This window comes from Lytechinus variegatus, chromosome 16 (assembly GCF_018143015.1).
Source record: "Lytechinus variegatus isolate NC3 chromosome 16, Lvar_3.0, whole genome shotgun sequence".
NCBI lineage: Eukaryota > Metazoa > Echinodermata > Echinoidea > Temnopleuroida > Toxopneustidae > Lytechinus > Lytechinus variegatus.
In genome coordinates this window covers 20,275,699-20,286,525 of record NC_054755.1, presented here as the reverse complement: position 1 = coordinate 20,286,525, position 10,827 = coordinate 20,275,699, and the positions used below count along the sequence as shown (strand labels likewise).

The 10,827-nt window shown below is 38.8% G+C and overlaps 1 protein-coding gene across 1 annotated transcript in view; it reads left to right on the top strand.

Moving 5' to 3' along the window:
- The first annotated feature begins 242 nt into the window (after positions 1-242).
- Positions 243-10,827, top strand: part of LOC121429481 (E3 ubiquitin-protein ligase TRIP12-like) — a 66,304-nt gene continuing 55,719 nt past the window's right edge. The window contains exons 1-2 of the mRNA XM_041626506.1: positions 243-295; positions 2,604-2,662. The gene's annotated coding sequence lies outside the window, so the exon portion shown is untranslated. The remainder of the gene's footprint in view (positions 296-2,603; positions 2,663-10,827) is intronic.

Genomic DNA, 10,827 nt, shown 5'->3' with positions numbered 1-10,827 from the left:
TGTCTTTTATCATGTTTATTCTACTTTATAACTTCAAACTTAGACAGCTCTTAGAAGAAAAATTGCACATTCAGATGACCAAATTTTCATTTAAAAAAAAATAACCATTTTGACTATTTTAAAGAGAATTGATCCATATCGATGTAATGCTCGTTTTGGGTTGGCTGGTCAATACAAGCATTTCCTCATGAAAAACACACACAACACACACCCACATTTGCAAAGATGCGATGGATACAGACTCCAGAGGGCAGGCTATTATTTTCGAGATTTCCGTAGACAATCAATCAATGAGGTGAGAAACTTTGCCTTAAATATCATATTTCGGTGTATTAAATACCATTAAAAGTTAAGATGATGGCTTAGATGTATTGATGAACCAATAAAGTGTATGAATATTGAATGTGTGAAGACTTTGTGCGTGTTTTCTTTGTCTATTTGTGATGTAATTGTCATTATTTTTTGCCGGATGCTTGCTACGCAGACAGTGCAGAGGTCACAGCCAGCGCCATAGGGCCAGCTGTGTATCAGAAAAGCCAAGTGTCTTGCTTGCAGGCCGGTCTGCGCAGTCATTCGTCGACGTGTGTTGCATCACCGGGGCCGGGGCGCTGTGCCTGACTTGTGTCTTGTGCAAAAATCTGGATCCAGTATTGGGGTATTAGTTTAAGTCAGACATGGCGATTCAAGTACCAAATCTTATCAATTTCATTCATTCTGGGAATGGAATGGAGAATAAATGAATAAGGTTTTTGGGGAATCGGCAAATATCAGCAGAGGAAGCTTAAGCTGCACTGCACTGCAAAGCATAAGATTAAGAATTAAGATTAAAAAGAGGGCAGAGACCGCAGTGCGCGTGCGCAGAGGTAGCTAACTTGCCCCCTTTTCGATCCCATGATGCATTGTGGTTCTGATTAGCGATAAACTTCGTCAATGGCGCTAGGCTTGTGCACACCCCAAAATTAAATAAAAGCAGCGTAGCGTTCCAAAACCCTTTCTCACTCAGTTCAGCACAATCTCAGGAAAATCCGCTGCCAAAGGATCTAATAATAATAGTAATAGTATGCAACATTTATATAGCGCTTAATACAAATGTTTCTAAGCGCTGCATACTCTTTCCCCGGCTTTAGCACGGCTACCCTGATCGGGCGAATCAAGCATTCAAGGAATTTCTTCCTACCGGGTACCCATTTACTACACCTGGGTCGAGAGTGGCAAATGTATAAACGTCTTGCCAAAGGACGCTAGTGCAATTTGCATTGAATTTAATTAAATCATGATTCTGAGTTCTTGTCCATGAAAAAGAAAATAAAATCAGCATTTGATCATGTCAAACACAAAAGAGTAACAGATTGAAAATGGTAAGATTGTTTAGGCAGGGCTCGACATTAGCAGTGGCCTGGGGCAACCAAAAATGAGAGTCGGGCCACCAAAATTTTGTAAAAGCCAACACTTGGTGGCCCGGTTGGGCTACCAAAGTTTTGATAAATTGTAATGTTTTCTATTGTTTTATGGCCACCAAAAATATGAAATTGATGATTTTGGTAGATTGTTTGGGCCACCAAGAAAAAAAGTTAGTGTGGAGCCTTGGTTTAGGCCTAGAGCAATAAAGTTAGGATTCCCTATCTGAACGTCATTCACATTGAAGGAAATGCGCTGTCTTGTGCATGCATGCTCAAAACAATCTTGCCATTTTCAATCTAAACATCAGGTACATTATGTTCAAAACAAAAAGTAACAGATTGAAGATGGGAAGATTTTTTTGAGAGCATAAGAACTGGGAATCCCCATCTCAACGTCATTCACATGTTAAAAACAAATAGCATTAGGTCTTGTGCATGTATTCTCTCAACACCAATTGATCCATTTTGCAATAACGTTACTTTTTCCCGTTGGGCATACTGGATGCTGCTTTGTTTTTTCTTGAGAACTTTGTATCACAGTATGATGAATGAGAGCATCTAGATGATAGTTGAAGAATCATTGTAAATGGAAGCTTTCATTTTTTTTTTTATTTGTTTCCTTACCCCCCCCCCCCCCTCTGCGATTCTTGACCCAGGTTAGGTTCAAGTGCCTGGTCGGGTCAGGAACATATAAAAAAAAAATGATGAAAATCTATAATTCATTGTTCGAAATAGACCTGAAATGAAATACTCTGAAAATTTGCTTTGCCCAATTGATCGTGGGCCCCGCAGCCGCTGTGCAGCGCCAGATCGACGAGGCTCCATCCCTTTAATCATTGAACGGCAAACAGGGTAGCAGCAACTCCCATCTTTTAACGTCTTTTGGTCTGACATGGCCAGGGTTTGAACCCCCGACCTGGTTGTGAGACGGACGCTCTACCAACCGAGCCAACACACCTGAGCTCCTCAATACTGCAAGATCTTTCCAAGGAATTGATCATTGATCGCCTATCGTACGACAAGATCGTGTAGTTAGCAATCCCTCCAATATTGAATAATGTGACCTACAAGATTCACAATCCTGACCTTGCCTTGGGTCAGTGAGAGGTTTTGACCTTTGATCTGTTAGGTAGATCCTCGACCACTGTGCCACAGATTTGTTGTAATGTCTTTCTCTTCGTTTTTGTTCTCTCCTAAATTCAGATCTGGAAGTTGGAATTGTTCTGCAGATATGCCTCTGTCCATTATTCGACTGAGTACATGTAAGTCTACACATGTCTGTTGGTAGTTTAACTTTGTGTACATGGTACTACATTCTTGAACAGAGAGCAAAACCCCTGAAAGACCATTAAATTTGCTTACCCTTTCGGGGGGTTTCAGAGCCATCTGAAAGAGACTACAAATTTCAGTCATCTTGGAGACTGCTGAAGGACCTTTTCTAATTTTTGGCTCTCAATTGTCTTTCAAGTTTTCTGTTCTATGGAATGTAATAGATCTTTAATTGGCCTGCCCCATATTACGAGTACAAATTTTCTTGCCCTGCCCCCTTAATCAATAGAAGAGTGCTGATTCTGTTACATGTAGTTGAAAAACTGTTTGCTGTTCAATTATGATCCGATATTAGCCTACATGTATTGATATTTTTTCATTCTTCAGAGCTCTATAATTATGTAATAGTGATGGTGATTTGGCTGATAATAAACGAAAACGTTTATAATAGTGATAATGAGAATGTAAAAGTGATAACATTGACAAAATTTATGATAAGATGATGATGATGGTGATGATGATGACATGACGATGATAGGATGTTTTCACATCCATGACGTATGACAGATTCAAGAACTCAGTAAATTATTGAAAATTCCTGTCAAATGACAATAAACTGCTGGGAGGTCTTTGTCGAAAATAAGTGACCCAGAACAGCAGTAGCATCCTAAGTTTCAGAGCTGATGAAAAAATAGCATTTTTTTGTTGTCCAGACTCCAGGATGAAACTCCTGTTTTGATTCACTTTTTTTCGAAAGAGACTTCTTACTTGGGTCAGTTTGATGATGGGCATTTGATAATAGATTCTCTATGTTCTTGAGTCCATTGTGCAATGTACATCGTTAAAGCAAACACACCCTAATGATGGTGATGATGAAAATGATAATTATTGAGGCCGAGTCAAACCGGCAGACACTGCCGATCACAGGTGCAATTTCCTTTGGACCGCTAAAATAATGACATTTTTAGTGTCAAAAGATTTGACATCTTACTATTCTACCAACTCGATTTCTTAAAAAGTTTCTCGTATTATCAGTAAAGGGGAATTCTTAAAATGAAATCACCGTGCTGGACTTTTTAATTTTTTGCCCTTATCTGCCCCTAATGTTATTATATTGGGCGCGGCCAATTTGTTCTGCTTGTTAGCCAATAGGTTATTTGCCACTATTCAAATATTACTCCGCTGGAAATTTATCAAGTCTAGTGTGATAGTGATAGCAAGAATCTAAAGTAATTGAACTGTACTAAGATTAATGATACTAATAATAACAACTGTATATTTACCCAGGGTAGCCACTTCAGTTCCAAAAACTGTTCTCCCAGCTGGCCCTGCTATTATTACCCCAGCTAAGCTAGGCTAACTATTCATTTACCTCACCTGATTGAGGGTAGTGTTGACATTTTTTAGACAAGTTTTTAAGGTGCATTAGTGACTAAGGTGGATTATGTTTTGAGAGTGTGAGTAAAAAATGGCCAATATCCCAATGACCAGGGTCCCGTAACACAAAGGTTAGCGATTAATCGTACGCTTGATTTTTACGATTGATTATACATTGTAGTCAATGGAATCAATCGTAGAAAAATGAGTTACATCATTGCTAAGCTTTATATTACAGGCCCCAGGGTAGTTATCCATGAAACAAACAGCGATTTTCAATGACTATTGTTATTAAGCCTGAGTCGAATCGATTTTAAAATCGGTGTTCGATCGATGTCATCGAACACCGGTGCAGATTTTGCAAAATCGGTGCATGGAAAAAAATAATTTAAAAAATACGTCGGCCGGCCGATTCGTTTGGTTCACACAATCAATCAGCAAAATATCAGTAATGTCCAACTTGACTACTACTTACTTGATTTCTATTGCCCCCAAAATGAAACCGATCGTGTAATTATGATGCCTATTCACCATTAATTTGAAGTTTATTTCGATCATAGTTCGAGTCTTACTCGTCTGCTCATGCCGAGATAATTTATGCACGATGAATTCATGAATGGAAGTCATGGCCATCGATCGTGCATGCGCAGTACAGTTCTTTAATCAAACCAGAAAATGGCCGGAAATTGACGCGATCAACGTAAAATAAATCTTGCTTCATGAACAATATTCATATCATGACCACAGAACATTATTTAATCGTAATATTTAACAATAATTTGCATATGATAATCATTAATATGAATTTAGAGCTTGATGTGAAACGTTTGTATTTCGTTTCAATTTTCAATGGCGGACATCTCATGACGATCGACTTAAGTGCACTTGTCTAAAAAAATAATTATCACGTCAGGATTGATTCTCGAACATTGTCTACATGCAAAAACTCTTTTCAAGATCATAATATCACCATATAATAACATTTTACATGACAAAACAGAGAAAATTGCGTTTGATATTTTTTTCCCATCAATTTGAAGCTAGTTTGTGCCCAACTTTGGGCTCTGATTTCATGGATGGAAAATATGTCATACGTCATCGAATACGCATGCGCATTGTGTGCTTCCTTTCTCGGAGCTCGGAGGAGACGTCCAGAGATGGAATAACAATAGAAATAATTCCAGTATTAATTCTTCCATATGAACTTAACATACTTTGCTGACATCGTCAATATTCTTAGTATGACCATAAAATCTTGTTAAATCATAATAATTTATATGAATTTAGGGCTCGATTCGAAACATTCGTTTTTATTTCGATCGCATGCTCTTGTGTCTAAAAAAAAATGGATTGTCATTATCAGGATTAATTCTCGAACATCGTCATAACTCATATTCCACAATCTTTCCTCACAATCGTTATATCAGCATTGAATAACAATTCAAATGACCATCCAGGGAAAATTACGTATTTATTCCCATAAATTTATTTGGAGCTCATTTTGGATCCAACTACACAATCTCAGGCAAGTTACAGCGCTCTCCGTTGGTTGCACTTGTTTGCTGGCGCTGACAAGCACGCCTGTCGTTTCGGGAGAGTGAGTGTGCGGGGCTGGGGACGGGGCTGGTGAATGCGAGTCTGGACTGCGAATGCTAGTTGACCGAAAATCATTCGGATCGACTCTGCGTGATTCATGTACATGTATTTATTATTGTTTCATTTTAAACTTACATGTTGTCATCTGCAAATATCATTGTTGAAGATATTTTGGGAAGTATTCTGCATTGGTCCCCGGCCTTTTTTGTGTGTTTTGTGATCATGGAAAATACAAACGAACTTTGCTCTGTCATCTGCTAGTGCAACGCTCACCCGGCCAACGCCAGCGCACACACCGTCATCAGTGCATGCATAGCGCATCGACGCGACACGGCCGGAGCAAAAAAAGACTGACTTTTCCCCGCCTTCAATATTCGATGCATCGATGTTCGATCGAATTAAAGCTGTCGAACACCGGTTTTCAAAATAATCGATATGACTCAGGCTTAATTGTTATAAAGCTACTAGAAATCCTTGCATCTGAATGGCTGAGAGCAAACGTGTGAAAATAACTGACAAATCTTTCATGAAATGCTCCTACATGTATGTTTGATGTGAAGGGAAGTTCACCTGTAACAAAACACATGTACATGTATGAGTGTCTGTCACTGTGGAGGCCTGCATTGATGCTACACGTAAGTGGAGGAGTACAGATGAAGCATTGGCAGAGACCCCTTTCAGACGTCATGTCATGTGGCCCTAGTGGGTCTGCAATATAAACTACATGTACACTGTAGTTAAAAAAAGTTGATTTTTTTTTTGTGTGTGAATGGGTTCAACATGATCAAGGGTCATGCATGCACATGCACAGCTTGTACATACACTGTTTACATTTGGTAAATTGCCATTTTGTCTTTTGCCATTTTGTCCACTCATCACATGGTCTCATTTTAAGTCTAATGTCATTCTGTCCAACATTTTGTCTAACAACCATTCGGTCCAATAACCATTTGGTCCAATAATCACTTTGTCTTATCACCAGTTCATCTAGATGACCATCTTTTTCTCGTAACCTGAAGATATTGTCAAATAAAGGCGCTTAAACCGTCAGAGCTTCAGAGACACCTAAACACAAAACATCTGAAGAGTGCAGGAAAGCCAAGAGTGTTTCGGTAGGAAAAAGGCTGGATTTAATTCACAGCAGAACACTTGCGTACAGATAGGGGGAGGGGCTCTTGGCCCAAATATTTCATGACCAAGAAAAAAAAGAGAAAAGGAAAGAAAAGAAAAAGGGATAAGGGTGAAGTATGATATTATTTTTTAATATTGTGTCAAAATCTAACACAAACTTGGATTTTTGTAATAAAAATGTCAAAATTTATTTTGCTTGCTCGCCATGCTCGCTCGCAACATTTTATCAATTGTATGCGATACACCATATCAAGCCCCCTCAATTTTCTGGTTCAGCCACTGCAGGAGAAGATCATAAAGTTACGCACTAATATGCTCTTTATTATTGTCGAGACAATCTTTGTGTCGAGAAAAGTAGTCGTATCCCTTTTTTTCGTAGGTGGGCCTCGAAAAAAATCTGAGAGTCAAAGTGGTCCACGAGTAAAAAAAGGTTGAGAAGCACTGGTATAGACCAAATGGCTATTGGACCAGCTGGTTATTAGAAATGGTGTGTGGACAAATGGCAATGAGACCTTGTGAATAGTGGACGAAGTGATGGTAGACAAAATGATAGTAGACTAGACGAGTTGGTACACTGTAATTAGACGAATTGGCATTGGACTGATTGAAAATAAACCATGTATTCACCACAGTCATTTGTGTACACTTAAACAGTAATAATAGGCATTTGTATAGTGCCATCTATCTAGAAACAATCCATTCCGAGGTGCATTGTTATTATTACCCCCGGGGGGCCACTTACATTGACGAGTGGATACCATGCGCGACCAAAAAACAAGTAAAAAGGATGTCTTTTTCACGAGAGTGCACGTTAAGTTAATGTTGTAACCCGCAAGTGAAAACCCGAACCGTACCGTCCCGTATAATCCAATAATTTGCAAGCGGGACCCGCTGACCCGTCGGGTTTTAACCCGCAAGTCAATTTATCTTTGAAAAATGAAAAACATTATTTCTGCAATCCCCACACTATACAGGCTCAAATCAGGAAAATATATGTCTACTACTACCTAGCCTAGAGTGAATTTACTTACAATTTGCAAATTCGCCTTTTATTCCGGAGAGAAAATGTTTTTTGGGTGACTTTGTACCACGAAATGGGTCCGCTCTGATCTCGAAATTGAAAGCATTACGCAATTAACGCCTCGGATCGGAGCTAGCGAGCCGCGCCGCAGCTCAGCGCACTAGCTAGCCGCGCCCAGGCTGCCCAGCAAGGATCGGCAGACGGCAATGTTTTTCAGTCCAGGTTGGTCGACACTGCGACTCACAACAATCATAATTACAATATTCAATTCTATGGGACCTCGTCTATAAAGTAATCAAAATTGCAATAAATACCTGGATAATGGTACAGTCAATTTTTTCTTCTCGTTTATCTCTATATTATTTCCTTCTGTTTTTGTATTTCATTCGATAATATGGCCGCTAAAACTCGATGTTCAGTTTCCCGTCGCCCGCGTTATGAAATTTGGCCTGCGTTTGAAAATCAAATTCTGAAAATAATTTGGATATCTAGATTCAAACCTGATTTAAAACATTAATATAAGCTTTTCAGTAAGACAATTACTTGTATATCTTGTAAATACCTGCAAATCTTTTCTTTCTTTCTTTTTTGTGAATGGAATGACGCTGCATATGCTCAACCATACCTCGAGGGATGTTCGTGCAGGCTCCACTCAACAACCGTAGAAGTGGTGGAGCCTGCACGAACATCTCTCGAGGTACTATGGTTGAGCTACCTAAATAAATCCCAAAGTCTAGTAACCTCGCGTTGGTGAGTTATCATACGGCCTAGTACTCATCCAAAATAACTTATCTTATTTGCTAATTATAACTTAAAAATCATTTGTTTTATTTTTCCAGGGGATGAGTTAAATATCAGACAAAAAAAATCATCAAAGCTCAATCTGTTACAAGGCCGACGGGAGACTCACCCACGTACGCATTGGCGCTTGTGCTAGCTAGTCTGAGCTCTGTCTCTCTGCCAGAGCTCTGGGGGACAATTTGCTCTGTAAAGGCCTCAATGATGGTGATTTTCTGCTTCAGACAGAGTTTATATTTCAAGTGTATTTTTCAAAACTGCCAATGAAGTTTGATGATTTCTTCATTGTCATGTATATTTAAGTTATTAATGAGTTCATTCTCACCAAATTTAGACTCCCCCATAGAGAAATACAATTTTCGTGGAGATCTGCGTTTTCAAAGAACTTCAGGAAAAGTAAGGGTATGTGGGCCTTTATTACATGGCCAAGTACTGGAATTAGATGGAGTAAAAATTAGATATTAAATTCATTTATATCAAGTTCAACTCACAGTCTCACCCACACAAACACACCCACATCCATGATTCTAGGCATGAAAAAAACTTTAAAAATCATACAATATTAAACAAGTAATAATTAATTTAATAAGTGAACAGGTATTCCTCAAAATACAAAAACGTAGCATTTGAAAAGAGCCCCTGAAATATTGCAAAAAAAATGAAAATGGAGCCCCCCCCCAAAAAAAAATGATTAATTTTTCCCTGGCTTCAAGTTCCACGGAATAAAGTGCGTTAAAAGGTTACAAAAGGTCAAACTTTCATCTTCTGAAAAATAATGAATAATGAAATCGGTTCCTCATTATGAGCTGGAAAAAATGGGACGGGAAACTCAACATCGAGTTTCATTGGCCCATGCGGTTGCTTTTGACTGCGCTGCATGCACGAGTACGCACTGGCGCTGGCCTTTGAAAGAGAGCAACTCGATGTATTTATCATGTTGAACTGTCTCAGACTCAGTCCTGTTCACTATTCACAAGACAAAAATACGCCGGCATTTTTAAAAGGAAATATCTACGTCTCTAAAAGAATCTGCCACGTAAGAAGCACATGATCTTAACTCAATTTTCACTGTGAATGTTTTTATTATGCGTCGTTTATTCTCCCTTTTTTTCGCATGACGGTCTGCGGGTTTGAGAATGAACTCGGCCCGGCCCGCAACCCGCGATCGGAGGCATACCGGCAGGTTAACCCGTACCGCAACGGGTGCGGGTTACAACATTACGTTAAGTACGTAGCGTGATAAGGGTGTCAAAAACACAAAAATAATGAAAAAAAAAATCTATTTCGCTAGGTAAATTACGTGTTTAGGGTCGAATTTGCGGGGATGATAAAACAAAATTAAAATGTTTTATAAAGGATGTCCTTTTTGCCCCAACACTTCGTGTTTAGATTCCGATTTGCGCGAGGTGTAGAAGGTGGGGTCGTACAAAACCAAATAAAGTAAAGCCGACGACCTAAGGACCCGTAACAATAAAACATTCCTGTACTTGTTTGGGGGTTCATTTCAGGGAATATTTGTTTCCAATACTTGTTAAGGGTAGGGTTTCACACGCCAATACTTGTTAAGGGGTGCATTTTCAGAATATGGAAATTACGTGTTTAGGGTGCTTTTGGAGACCCCATGGTCGCGCATGGTATCCACTTGTGAATGGAAGTGGCCCCCCTGGGCTAGAAACAATCTATTCCGAGGTGCATACATGTATGTCTCTAGCAAGGCTCCACATTAACTTTTTTTGGTGGTGGCCCGTTCGGGCCACCAAAACCTTCAAATAATTTTTTTTGGTGGCCCATTAGTAAAGTTTGGTGGCCCGAAAAATATAAAGAAAAACATTAATTAAAAATGAATAAAACAAATTGAATTCTGCAGTCACTAACACGTACCACTATTCTTTGTACATCTTGTATGTAAATCATGCTTGCTGTTATTTTACTTTGCTTATTTTGTGGTAATATATAAATTGTTCTATCATTGTAAATATGAAATGATTGAAAGAGAATAAAAGAATTGTATTGTTCCCAGGTTTTGTGGACTTTTAATCTCCGTATCGGCACACACTCATAATGGTAAAGTAAATAAATAGTGCATATAGCAAACTCAGATACAATGATTTTTCCTTTCTTCCTTTTTGATCATAAAACCTAGATTATGCAGGCCCCAAATCCAGTTATTTTCTCTTTTCCAGCATATTATAGCAGGAGAAAATCACAGAAAAATATGCTGCAGAATTAGAACAA